At 51.4% G+C, this 12,571-nt stretch overlaps 1 protein-coding gene across 1 annotated transcript in view; it reads left to right on the top strand.

Moving 5' to 3' along the window:
• The window catches only part of LOC147445516 (potassium transporter 5-like), a 95,473-nt gene that overhangs the window by 43,638 nt on the left and 39,264 nt on the right, over window positions 1-12,571 (top strand). The gene's annotated exons all lie outside the window — the stretch shown is intronic.

The raw sequence follows: 12,571 nt of genomic DNA, 5'->3' as shown, positions 1-12,571 counted from the left end.
AATTAAGCAATCGTGAACTCATTCTAGCACAAGCTGATCAAAGGATCAGTGTGCTTCTGCCAATGGAAGCTGATTAAGGTAGAGAATTGGGAAAAGACAACAAAGTGTTTGTAAACATCAATTGGAGTTGATTTATAGGTGATTGATATAGTGGTACATTGGAGATGTAACATGAGGGCACCACATGCCAATGGAATAGAGGAGACAGACTTTAAGCAAAGAACTCCCGCCTCCTCTTCCTCCTGGATGAATAGAAAAACTGCCTTCTCCTCCTCCTTCCTCGGCTCTCCAACCTGAGCTCCCTCCAAAACAAACCTGTTCCCCCAAAAAAAACTCTCTGCCTTGCACAAAATGGGGCCTTTCCATGGGCGTGTGACTCTCCTCTCTATTTTTGGCTTCCCGGCTCTCTATTTTTAGCCTCCACTTTTTGCATGTGAAAGCTCGCCTCCTATTCCTGGCACGGCTCTCTTGAGCACCAAGTAACCCTTCGCACGAACATCTCCCAAAGCGGGGCACCGACCGCGCTGTTGGTGCTCCCAAACCTTTCCCTCAAAAATGTTTTCCCTTACTAGCTGAGATGGGGAGTGGCGGCCCCAAACCGTGGCGCCCCTTTCGGTATATTTCTTTATATTGCTTCAACTTAGTACAACGCTGGTACTCCGTCCTCTCCACTTTCACATGGAAACGTGCCAGAGAATGAACCCATGGCACATATTTAAAGGCCAAAGGCCCAAAAGCAGTTTTCATGAAAAGCGGTAAGTCTAAAAGCATCTGGTCCCAAAAGCATCTGACCCAAAAGCAGTCAACGTAATTTCCTAGGATCTGCAAGTTGGCTTATGTCTTCAATGGTTTGACATGTCAGCAGTTTGTGACAGGAGATGATTTAGGGAGACATCTAAGGGGCTGGACAATAGGTGTGGTTGCAATACATACCAACGATTTAAAAGTGATCAAGGTCATAACGTGACCTTCGAATGAATAGTGAAGACATGGGCTATGTGTAATGGCGACAAGGATTCTTAGCTTTTCAATCTGCATGTAATCAATATCAAGTGTGATAAAAGGACATGCACGGTAGTTTGTTAGGCTGGCCCCATATCAAACCAAGCATAGATGATAAAGATGTTATATTCAAGAAGTTCATAAGAAAAATCTTATAGGCTTAGCGTGGGAGCCATCAAATGTAGGAGTTTTCTCTTTTCTATTCTAGCCATTAGGATGATGGCTCACGTTTGTGAAATTTTATGATGAGAGAGATCATCATCAGACATACCTTGTTGGGTCTAGTGCGTGTAGCAAGAAAACTGTCCCCTGCTCTCTAGTGTGGATGATGGTTCACGCTCGTGACATTTTATGATGAGAGAGATCATCATCAGACATATCTTGTTGGGTCTAGTGGGTGTAGTAGGAAAACTATGTCCTGCTCTCTAGTGTGGGTGCTCCTCAATGCAATATACACAAAAATCTCACTCCATGGCACTTAATAAGACAATTGAAACACCTAGTGGCATAATTGAAATGATAAGCAGCAAGGAAATCAACTAGAAGTAGACACAACAAGATAGACTCCAAACTCCAGCTACTCTAAAAGTATCCACTATAGATTGGCTGGCAGCACACACAGCTCTAGACTAATGCTCACAAGGTACAATGGGGGTGTCGAGGCTCAAATAGTGTAGGGAGAGTGCTTGACAATGGCTCAACTCTAGATCAAGACTCATATCAAAGACACCTGCTTTAGACCACACAAGGTTGACTATATCACGGATACATCTCATTTATGACTACTAAGAAATATCTCTGAGAGACAGCTAAGTCTTCACAAATTTAAGGTTTCCAAGTGCCTTGCATCTTCCTCCTCTCTCATATTTTAAAGCTAGAGTAGGTGAAACGATCAGGTCTATTTGCTATTGGTTGTTAAAAATAGAATGCAGTATGCACTCTTTGTGTTCACTTGTTACTTTCATGATTACTTGCCCTAGAGACAAATCACCGACAAGCCTTTTGTGCACTCTCCGTAGTTAGATCTCTATATAACCAATTGAGCATTGTCCAAGACCTTGCTATCACCATGCTACATACTCTTGTCCATCGGATCGTGGAAAAGATAAAAGCAGAGCAAAGGCCGGATCTAGAGTCTACAAAATATACTCAAGTTCATTACCACAAGGCTTGAAGTTGAAAAAGCCTTCAATGATGACTTCAGTGAAGCTTATGAGAAAGCACAAAACGAAATCCAGGCCTTAAAAGAGGTAAATCAGAGCCAACTAGGAGAAGTTGCAGACTTGGATGCAATCTTAAATCAGCTATACAGTGAGTGAGCAGCAAGAACAAAGATTGAAGGAGGTGACGACCGCACTACACACACAAGTAGAGTTTTTTTTTTTTTCCGAGAAAAAGATCCTTCTATTAGTTAATGGAAACTGCTCATAGGGCTACATCCACCTCTGCAAGAGCGGGCTACAACAAGCATGATGGGGAGACTCTCCCAATGAAAAAACAGCATATATACAATGAGGCTAAATCAAGAGATGGGAGGAGGGAAGAACCACACAGGTGGACAGTAGTGCCATCTGAGCACCCCCTGGACTATGGTGTAGAAAGGCTCAGGGCGCCAGAGTCCAAGGAAAGCCTCGCGGCGCTCCCTCATGCGGTCGGAGCTACCCTGTAGTCCCTCAAGCTGTCCTCTGAGGGTATGGATCAGCTCTAGCCAAAAGTCACGAACAGTCTCTGCTGGTGGCACAGGGCGAGCCTCAAAGATACGGAAACAGCGGGCCCGCCAGATGAACCAAAGTGTCAGGCCACTGATGAGCTCCCAACACTCCTCTTTCTCACTGCACCACTCCTGTGGAGTAAGCTCTGTAGCAGGCTGAAGTGTAGGTCGCCCCCCCTGCATCACTATCATCCTGCTGGTGGAAGATAGCTCAAACTGAAGTGCTGGGCCCGTGAGTGTGGACCAGGCTACTGCCCCCCAAGTGTATTGTCGAGCCGTGGAGAGAGCAGGCATCAGCCGAAGAACTCGTAGCCACACCTGCTGGGCCGAGGGACAGTCCCAAAGACAATGACGCTGACTCTCCACCAACTAGTCACGGGCTGCACATGCGGCCGAGAGATCACTATGCATAAGACAACTCCCTACTGCTGTGGCTCTGTGTCCATCCAGCCACTGAAACAAAGTGACGTGCCTCGGCTGTCTGGAGTCCCACAGTCTCTGCCAAAAGGCTGCCAAGAACTCGACTGTGAGGCCCTCCTCCTGCCAATGACGTGCTGCAGCAGGGCGGGCCTCTCTCTGTGCTGCAAGTATATGACGTCCAAGCCGAACACTGTACTGAAAGAAGGGAACTCCTGGGTGGTCTGCAGAAGAGAAGGGGTCCCTCCATAGCCACTCACCAGGATCCCACTGTACTCGTGCCAGTGGACAACACTCCCAAGCCCATAGCCTCCAGTGTCCAGTCTCAAGAGCTGCTGGGTCAGTGTCTATGACGAAAGTCCTCCCACAGATGCCCACAACTCGGATCCTCTGGAAACAGCACTCTGCTACCTGCGGGGCCTCTACTGCAACTCGCTGTAATCGTCCCCCACCCTGAAGCTCGAAGAACAGGGCTGGGACAGTCTCTGAGCAGGCCCTGATTGAAATGAGAACCTCCAGTCGTGTGAAGGCTCCCATCCACCGGGGTGCTACTGGCTCGAGAGGCGTGAGCCACTCAGCTGGAACTGACTCTGAGATGTCTTGACACATGCTCTGCACCCCTCTCATGCCCTGTAGCTGGAAACCCTGCACCTCCTCTGACAAACCTGTGAACTCTAGCCAGTCACCTAGAGAGCGTGCTGGACCAGCTGCCATGGGACCCCAAGAAACATGAGGCTGAGTCCCAACCAAGTGGCCTCTCTGAGTGCTAACCATGGGGTTCCAGACGAGGGGCTGCCGTAGGCGCTCCTCCGTGCACGTCGGCTGTCTCTGCTCTAGGCCACGCCGTAAGAGCTCCCAAGAGCGAAGCAAACTCACAGCGTAGCGGTCCTCAAGTCTCCTGCTCAAACCAACTCGGCGCAACTCTGTAAAGATCCATCTGGTCGAAGGTTGCGAAGGGCCTGAGGCACCCTGGCACGAAGCCTCTGTAGCAAGAACTCCTTCCAGGGCTCCTCGCCTGGAAGAAGTCCTCTTACGAAGAACTTCCCAAGAAGGGCTCTGCACTGCTGTGCTGGATCAATGATCCCAAGCCCTCCTTGAGAACAAGGAAGTGTGATGACCGACCAAGCCACCTTGGCTCGGGCAATCTGAGTGTCACGACCTGACCAAAGGAAGTTCCTGATCAGCCTCTCTACCTGGCTGATACAAGAACTTGAGAAGATCGAGCAAGAAGTGATGTACCACATAGTCGCCAACAACACCTGGTTGGCAACTACTACTCTACCAACCAGCAAAAGTCGTGTTGAGCTCCAATGTAACAGCTTTCTCCTGATGGACAGGAGAAGAGGAGCAATTTGCTGCTTGGGAGACAAGTCCAAACCAACCTGACAACCCATGTACCAAACTGCAGTCCGAGGGGGAATCCACCTGAAACCCTCTCCTGGCATCCAATCTGGCACAGGAGCACTGCCAACCGAGAAAGCCACTATCTTTCTCCAGTTGATCCGTGCGCCCGATGCACAACAGAAGGTCTCCAAAGCCTGCTCACATCTGTGTAGATTGGCCTCCTGGCCCTCTAAGTACAAGGCTGAGTCGTCGGCAAACTCAGCGTCCAGAAGCTCATCTCCCTGAATAGGGAGTGCTAAGCCCCTCAGATCAACCTGCTGTGACACCAAAAATCTGCTCATCACCTCCGCATAGAACAGAAAGAGAAAGGGGGCAAGAGGACAACCCTGTCTGACCGATCGTGTGAGCATGAAGCGCTCACCTCTACCTCCTGCCAAAAGCACTTGACTGTGAGCCTGTCTGTACAAAGCAGACACCCCTCTGATCGAAGCATCTGAGAAGCCCATCCTACGCAGAGTGCCCTCTAGAAAGTCCCAGTCAACTCTGTCGTATGCCTTCTTAAAATCGAGAAGAAGAATCACAAGGTCCTCCCTACGGAGCCGTGCCAGGGCAGAGGCCTCCCAGAAAGTGAAGATGTTGTCAAGGATACTGCGTTCCTTGACAAAACCTGTCTGAGTCCCATATATAAGGCTCTCCAAAAGTGGATGAATCCTCAAACTCAGAGCCTTGGCAAGAATTTTGTAGGCTGAGTTGAGGATGGTGATGGGGCGCCACTATCGAATCTCATCCAAGGAGCCACCCTCCTTTGGAATGAGGTAAATCAGGCCCTCACTCATGCTATCCGGCATCACTCCTGTGTGAAGAATGTACTGAAAGGCACTACAAAGATCTGGGCCAAGCAGGTCCCAGTACTCCATGAAAAAGCTGGGAGTCAGCCCATCCTTATCTGGACAGCTACCACGAGGGAGGGCCCTAAGAGCAGTGTGCAGCTACTCAAGTTGAAGAGGCATCTCTAGCCTCTGGCGCATCTCCTCAGTCACAAGACAAGGTATCTGTGCCCAAACCTGCTCCCTGCATGCATCCTGCCGCTCGACTGGGGCTCAACCGACAGTAACTCACGGTAAAAGTCAGTAGCAACTGCACGCATATCCTCGGGCTCACAAACAACTGACCCATCGGGTCTCCTCAACTGATTGACCTTGGCATGCGAGTGCCGAGGTCCCACTGTCTCAAAAAAAGCACCTTTCACTCTGTCACCCACCTGAGTCCACTGAGATGCCTGCCGGTGAAAGGCAAACTCATGACGCCTCTCCTCTGTGCAAGCAAGCTCCTGTCGAGCCTGCTGTAAGTGCTCCTCAACCATGGACTGTCTGGATGCTGCTCCTGCATCCTCTGTAGTGAAGGAATGCCTCGTCTGAGACGTTGCTCCTCCTCTCTCGCAGCAGCCCGTCGAGCCAGAGACTCCTGGAGAAAAAAGTGGCTAAGCTGAGCTAGGCCTAAGGCCACTCTGTCTGCAGGTAGAGCCTGGCTGTCCATGCCCTCTGTCCAGAGAGCCTCTACCCTCTCTCTGAGTGCTGAGTCCAACAAGACCCGCTCTGGGATGCGAAGCATCGTGCTCCCACTCCTCTGCCTGTCTGCCACTGTGAGGATCACTAGTGCATGGTCCGAGAAGGATGTTCCTGCCAGGATGCCCACTGATCCCCCCAAGTCACTGAAGTAGTCACTAGTTTAGAAGCGATCTATCCGCGATAGATTCACTCCTCCCACTCTGCGGTCCGATCTAGAGAAGGCAAGACTCGCTAGAGGCCTCACAAAGCCAGAGTGTTGCCATGTATCCGAGACCCTCAAAGTCATGCACAACCTTTCCCAAGTTGTTAACTCGACTCCATGCACAGTAGCATGGCTGCCTCCAATCGTGTCAGAAGGGTCCTTCAACATGGTGAAGTCCCCTCCTACACACCAATGGTCAGCCTGTGGCAAGGACTCAACAATCTGTGACCAAAACTCTGCACGAGCACTCGCCACATTGGGCGCATAGATGTTCAGGAAACCCACAAGGCCACCGTGAATCTGCATAGGAATCTACTGAGCCCTACCTGGCACAATAATCCCTCTACCCACAATGGCCTGCTGCAATGAGTCCGCAATAGTCATACATACCCCACCCTCGATGCCTCCAGGTCTAAAAGCAGCTGACCAAAAGGTATCATATTGTCGATGCAAAATCTGACCACATCGCCGAATGCGGCTCTCAGACAGATGGTGCTCCTGAAGCATAAGGCGATCAATCTCTCCTTCCACAAGGCAACGCTGAAGCTCCTGACGCAATCGGCCCCGCTGTCGCTGAAACTGGGGCCCACCTAGTCCCTGCACGTTCCACGAGACGATCCTCATGGCGAGGAAAGAGAACAGATGCTGCCGTAGCAGCAAGACGTGCTATCTTCGAGGTTGGCTTGGATGGGGAGTAATCCGCATCCGAGCGTCCTCTAGATAGGCGAGACTGCAGCGAGTGCCTAGCCCAAGCCCAAGCATAGCGAGCCGTGCGTAAAGCAACCTCTTCTGTCCAGGAGTCCTCATGAATGTATACATAGCAAGGCAAACACTGCGTATCAACAAAAGAGTACACCACAATGTACCTACATCCTGCTGAGTCTGGGGGTGTCACTGCAAACTTGGCCAGTGGCCACAAAGTGTGCAGCAAATCTGTAACTCCAAGTTCTCCCATGTGGTGAGAGAACTCGAGAACCTGTGTATGCAACCATCCCACCACTGAGTCGAGGGACCACTCTGTCTCGGCCCTACCACAGAGGGGGAAGGAGAAACCAACTGCTGAGTCCAAGGCCTCTGTCTCCCTAGCGGCGAGGAACAAAGCAAGGACCCTGAAGCAGGCTGCCTCGTGGTCTACTGTGGAATCGCCGACAAAGCGAGTGAACCCATAGTCAAAGAAATCCCAGCGGCGTCGGAGGTCAATGGTCGTCAAACCACGAGGGATAGCTGCAAGGGAAGATGTCTGAATCTGCAGAGGGGGCCGCAAGAAGGGCTGACCCTCTCTCGCTAGGCGACTCGTGGCAAAGGCGTTGCCAAGAGATCTCCTAGCCGCCGGCGAGGGACCAGTCTCCTGAGTCGACTGTGGAACTGGAGCAGGAGGAGAGGGAGAAGGAGCTGGCGGGGGGGGGGGGGCGGAGGGGAAGAGGAGCGGGGTGGGGCGACAGAGGTAGAGCGGCGAGGAGGGGAGTGGACGGGAGCAGAGGGTGGGGGGGAGGATGAGGAGGAGGAGGGGAACTCTGAAGGGGGGGCGGCTGGCGAGGGTGAAGCGGAGGTGGAGGCTGGCGTAGGGGCCTCCTCCTGCTCAAGAGGACCAAAGAGGTTCCCCGTGGGAACCCACTGCTGCTGAGTAGGCACCTGAGGGCCACTCTGAGTGCGAGGCTGTCGCTGTGGCCCCTGGCGTCGACGGCCACGGGCCTGCTGCCATCCCTCCTCCGCTGGAGGCCCAGGCTCGGAGGGTGGCTCTAAATCTGTGCGCTGTGCCGCTGGCTGTGGCTGCGGCCCAGCCTAGGCTGAGGCTGAGGTGCAGGTCATGGCCTCCTCCATGGACAGGCCTTCGCTAGGTGGCCCATCTGTCTCCAAATGAAGCACTGGTTCGGGAGGTTCGAGTACTCCACACTTTGTCTAAACTAACCCCCACTCACCCGAGGCAGAAGGATGACCTTCGGGAGCGTGTGGGTATCTCTGACCAAAACTCGAACTGAGGGGATGCCAGCCGCCTTGGGAGCTACTGATGCTGCCGTACGAGGTGTCTCCAGGACAGTCCCGATGGCGGAGCCAATCCTGGAAAGAAGTGGTAGGTACTCCCTCCGTAAACCCGGAAAGTAGACTGAGATGGGGATGTCTGCCTCCACTACTAGCACATCCGAAGTCGGGTCCAAACCATGTCCCCACTGTCGAAAGTGGGCGTGTGATGCTCGGATGGCTAGTGGACTCATAGCTATGACCTTGGAAGCCATCTCGGAGGTTTCGAACTTGATCTGGTAGTACCCCCGTCCGAGAATCTGGACATCCAAGATCTTGCCCACCTTTGCGAGAAGGCGGGCCTGGAGAAGGTCTCGCAGGTCTCCTTTGCTAGGACGAGTGCAGAGGATTTTGCAAATGACCGAAGTCTCCTGCAAACGCTCTACCTCAGCGGCTAGGCTCGCTTGCTCTGTCGGCGATAGAGCAAGTCGAATGGTGGGCTCAGCGGGGTCGGGCGAGGGGGCTTCTGGCGAGTCCCTCTGTGGCGAAGCTGGAGCCTCCATCTGTGTCTACTGCTGTGTCATAAGAAGAGGTCGATGGGCGGACGCTGCAATCAGGCGCAGGAGACACTGCCGCAAACACGAAGTAATGCCGAGGAGGCCGAACTGCAGCGGATGACGAGGAGAAACCGAGGCGGGGGGGGGGGGGGGGGGGGGGGGGGGGGTGGGGTAGGGGAAGGCTGGTGGGCAGCGCACGGGACGCGTTGGGCAGGTGGGGGGGCAGGAGGGCAGGCTGCGCACAGCTCAGGACGGGGTTGCGCACAGCAGGGCAGCGGGTGGGGCAGAAGAGGCAGGGCGCGCGTAGGGAGAAGGGGCGGGCAGGCAATGGGGCTGCGCACAGCAGGGCAGCCGGTGGGGGACTGTGAACGCTGGAGCGCGATGGCGAGGGAGAGGACAGCAACAGCGAGCCCGTCAAGCTTCCTACGGGTTTCCTTACATGCTTGGATGTAAGCTTTACACACAAGTAGAGTTGGTTTGGGATAGGAAGAATTATGTAGGTGTTATTTGTCTTTCTATATGATGTGCTGAGTTGTGGGGGCACCTATAGCGGTGTAGCAGGTAAAGTGTGTCGTTCTCTCTACAGTGGGTGCTCTTGATTGAAGTATGCGTAAAGCCTCACTCCAACAGAAAGAAACATCAGACAACAATGGAACAACAACTCAAAGCACAACAATAGACTCATAACTCACTGGAACTCGACAATTTATAGAACCATAGAGACTTTGGCTGGCAGCACACTCAATTCCAGGCCTAGGTCTCACAGGTACAATGGGGCCCGGGGGTGTGAGGCTCCAATGTGCAAGGAGGGTGCATATGTGCTGTGTTGGACCCAAGACTCAAGACCAAAGACGCTACACCATAGAAAGTGGATTATCGACTACTAGAACCAACTACAAATATATGCAATCATAAAGAGTCACCAACGGCTAGCAAAACATCCCAGTCCAGCTAAGTCTATCTCCAAACGGTGGTGGTGGTGATTTTGTCACGGTGTCGACTAGACCACCACCCATATAACTGCCACGTGTCACCGACCAGGCGAGAATTCGTCCAGTGTGAACTTCAGCCCAACTGTAACTAACTGTCTGTCCTATGCTAGTGACATTGTAGCCCTGCTACAAGTTGCCGGCCACAAGACCACTCACCGTCTCGGTGAGAGAAACACTGAAAGGACAAGAAGACACTGAAACTGCAGAAAGAAACCACTACCAAATGAAGAGGTTGAGCTGAACATCCCGATTGTCTCACCCAAGAGAAAGAATCATCGTCACTTCCGCACCTGAAGTGTCAGCCTTTGGAGGTGGAGCCATCAAATCTATGGGGGAGCCTGCTACTGGGCTATAGGCTCTTGCCCTCTGCTCTCTACAAAATGGCTCTCTGTGAAAGGAGCCACCTGTTGTTCAGCAGATGAAAGCACCTGTCTTGAAGTGTACTGAGGCCGTCGACTGACACAGCCAATGGAAATTTGCACCAGCAAAACTATCGCAAGGAACTCTCTATGTCGTTTGCATGCGTGTCATGTTGGCTAGCTTCTGAAACCCCTGAGGATAGTAGTGGATTGTGTAGAAGCTCCTCCCATGGATTGTGTAGAAGGTCCTAGGAATTGCGTGGGAGGACCTGGTTGTGCATACCCTATAGGAGTCTGTACCCTCCCACTGGACCAGTCCATCCATACCCCATAGCAACAGGAGTCTGAGTCCCCATATCTCTGTGTAGTAACATCTCGAGCTTTGAGGTCGTCGATGATTTGGAATTTCACCTTCAAGGCTTGTTGCCATGCAAAAATGGTAGCATCTCTGTCCGCGATTGCACTCTTTGTGATGAGCAGACATCCTTCCATGGCCGTGTGTGTTGCTGAGTGACGTTGATGAGTAGTAGCCAACCACTCTGCTCCTAGCTCAATGGTAGCGATAACATTCTTTGACTCTTGCAATATCTCCTTAAAGGGACGGAATAGTGAAGTAAAGTCTATCACCACCGAAGATCCAACAGAGGTGTCTGGTGGTATAGGGCTTGCAAGCGGCACAACCGGTGAGCTAGTATGGGAGTAGTTGAGATAGGTATGGGGGAAGAGGTAATTGTAGGTGGGGTGTGGGAGATAGTCACTGTGGTAGGAGTGAAGATGGGAGAAGTAGAGAGAGGAGCATGTGAGAAAGAAGCCTCAGATGGAACATGATGAGGGTGATCGGAAATAGCAGAGCTGAGAACTAGGGGCAGAAGTAGAAAGGGAGCATCGTGGGAGGTGCGTCATCCTAGTCTGACTCTCTGATAATGGCAAGGGGAGTAGTGACTCTGCCGTGTCTTTCACCACTTTTGCCCTGTTCTTTTGCTTCTTTAGTGTGGGATCCACAACATTGCCAAGAGATTTCCTCTTCACTTTTGAATGCACGTGTTGCATATCCTCATCCATGTTCACAGGGCCTAACATGGATGTTGATGACCCAGGTCAGCATGGGGGCTGCAAAACATTGCAAGCTTGATTGCAAGGATTGCACCTGAGCTCTAAATATTTTTGCCATGGACTGTAATGATGTATAAAGAATCTGATGGAACCCACAAGGTATAGTGTGCATTAGCGGATAGGGATCATCACAGTGCGGGAACGTCGTGGGCATATCACATCTTCCTTTTGACTCTTTGGCATCTCTGAGCAGAAAGTAATACTTGAAGACTGCCAAAAGCTCTTTATTCCTCGTATAGTTGGGGTGATTAGCACGGAGCAACTCTTGACATGCTTGAATGGTAGCATCTTTAGAAAGCTGTGGTAAGTGCGTGTAGCTGGCTTCAAAGACAGGAAGCTGGTCATTCCTAGTGCATGACCAATCCATGTAATAGTAAGCGTGTGACCCTGTATCTTGGGAAAAAGGTTCAGAAGCTCGTGAACCATAACAACAAGAACATTGGCCGGTAAATCTGCATCAGCCAATGCCGTTAGACCTAGTTTCTACAGGTGATCGCAGGAGAGGACTTCGCGAAGAGATAGATGGAGTGGCTGCAAGTGAAAATTTAAAGTGAATTTTACTTGACTTTTGGATTTGGCATCCTATATAGCAGGGCTACAGTGTCACTGGCATGGGACAAGCAGTTAGTTGCAGTTGGGCTTGAGTTCACACTGGGCGGTGTCATGAGGACGTGGCAACTGCTAACCTTAGTTGTTGGTTTCTTTCCAATGATTTTTGTCTTATTTTTGAGACCCTCCTTTTGAAGTTGCAAATGGTCAGACATTGTATGGCCAATATGAATGGTAGTTTCACCCGCAAATGGGAAGCTGGTCGGCACTGGAATTCGTATAGTAAGAGGATGTCTAGACTCAATTCAAGATCAGGTAGGTCCCCCCCCCCCCGTCGCACTTAGCAAGTTGGTGAATACTAGGTAGTGAACTCAATAAAGGCACAAAGTCAAGGTGGGGTCACCAAAGGAAAGTACCTGACAGTTGGGCCATATTGCATTTTTGGATGCGGTCCCAATGGGGATAGATGGTCAGAAGACCAGTGGGAGCCCAACGGAAGCATCTCCTAAAAATTAGGGCAATGCTATTTTGGGCCATGAAATTTGTTTGCGTCATTACCTCCGGAATGACAAGGGGAACATTTTAGAACTCTGCTGCAAAGTCAACTGGGCAACAAGTCGGGAGATTTTTAAGCGGCAACCCCAAAATGGGAAATTGCTTGTAAATGTGCCAAGTGGCACAATTTGGTGCACTTTCTTCTTGCAAAAAAATGGGCGCTGAATTTTAACCCGAGAGGAGCTTCGTTTGCAGCTTGCCACATGTTAAGAGCTGTTGACTACAAGCTTTCCCTCTCATGCA

The sequence above is a fragment of the Adiantum capillus-veneris genome, chromosome 12 (assembly GCF_014529385.1).
Source record: "Adiantum capillus-veneris isolate H3 chromosome 12, ASM1452938v2, whole genome shotgun sequence".
NCBI classification, from domain to species: Eukaryota; Viridiplantae; Streptophyta; class Polypodiopsida; order Polypodiales; family Pteridaceae; genus Adiantum; species Adiantum capillus-veneris.
This window is presented reverse-complemented; position numbering and strand designations above follow the sequence as displayed.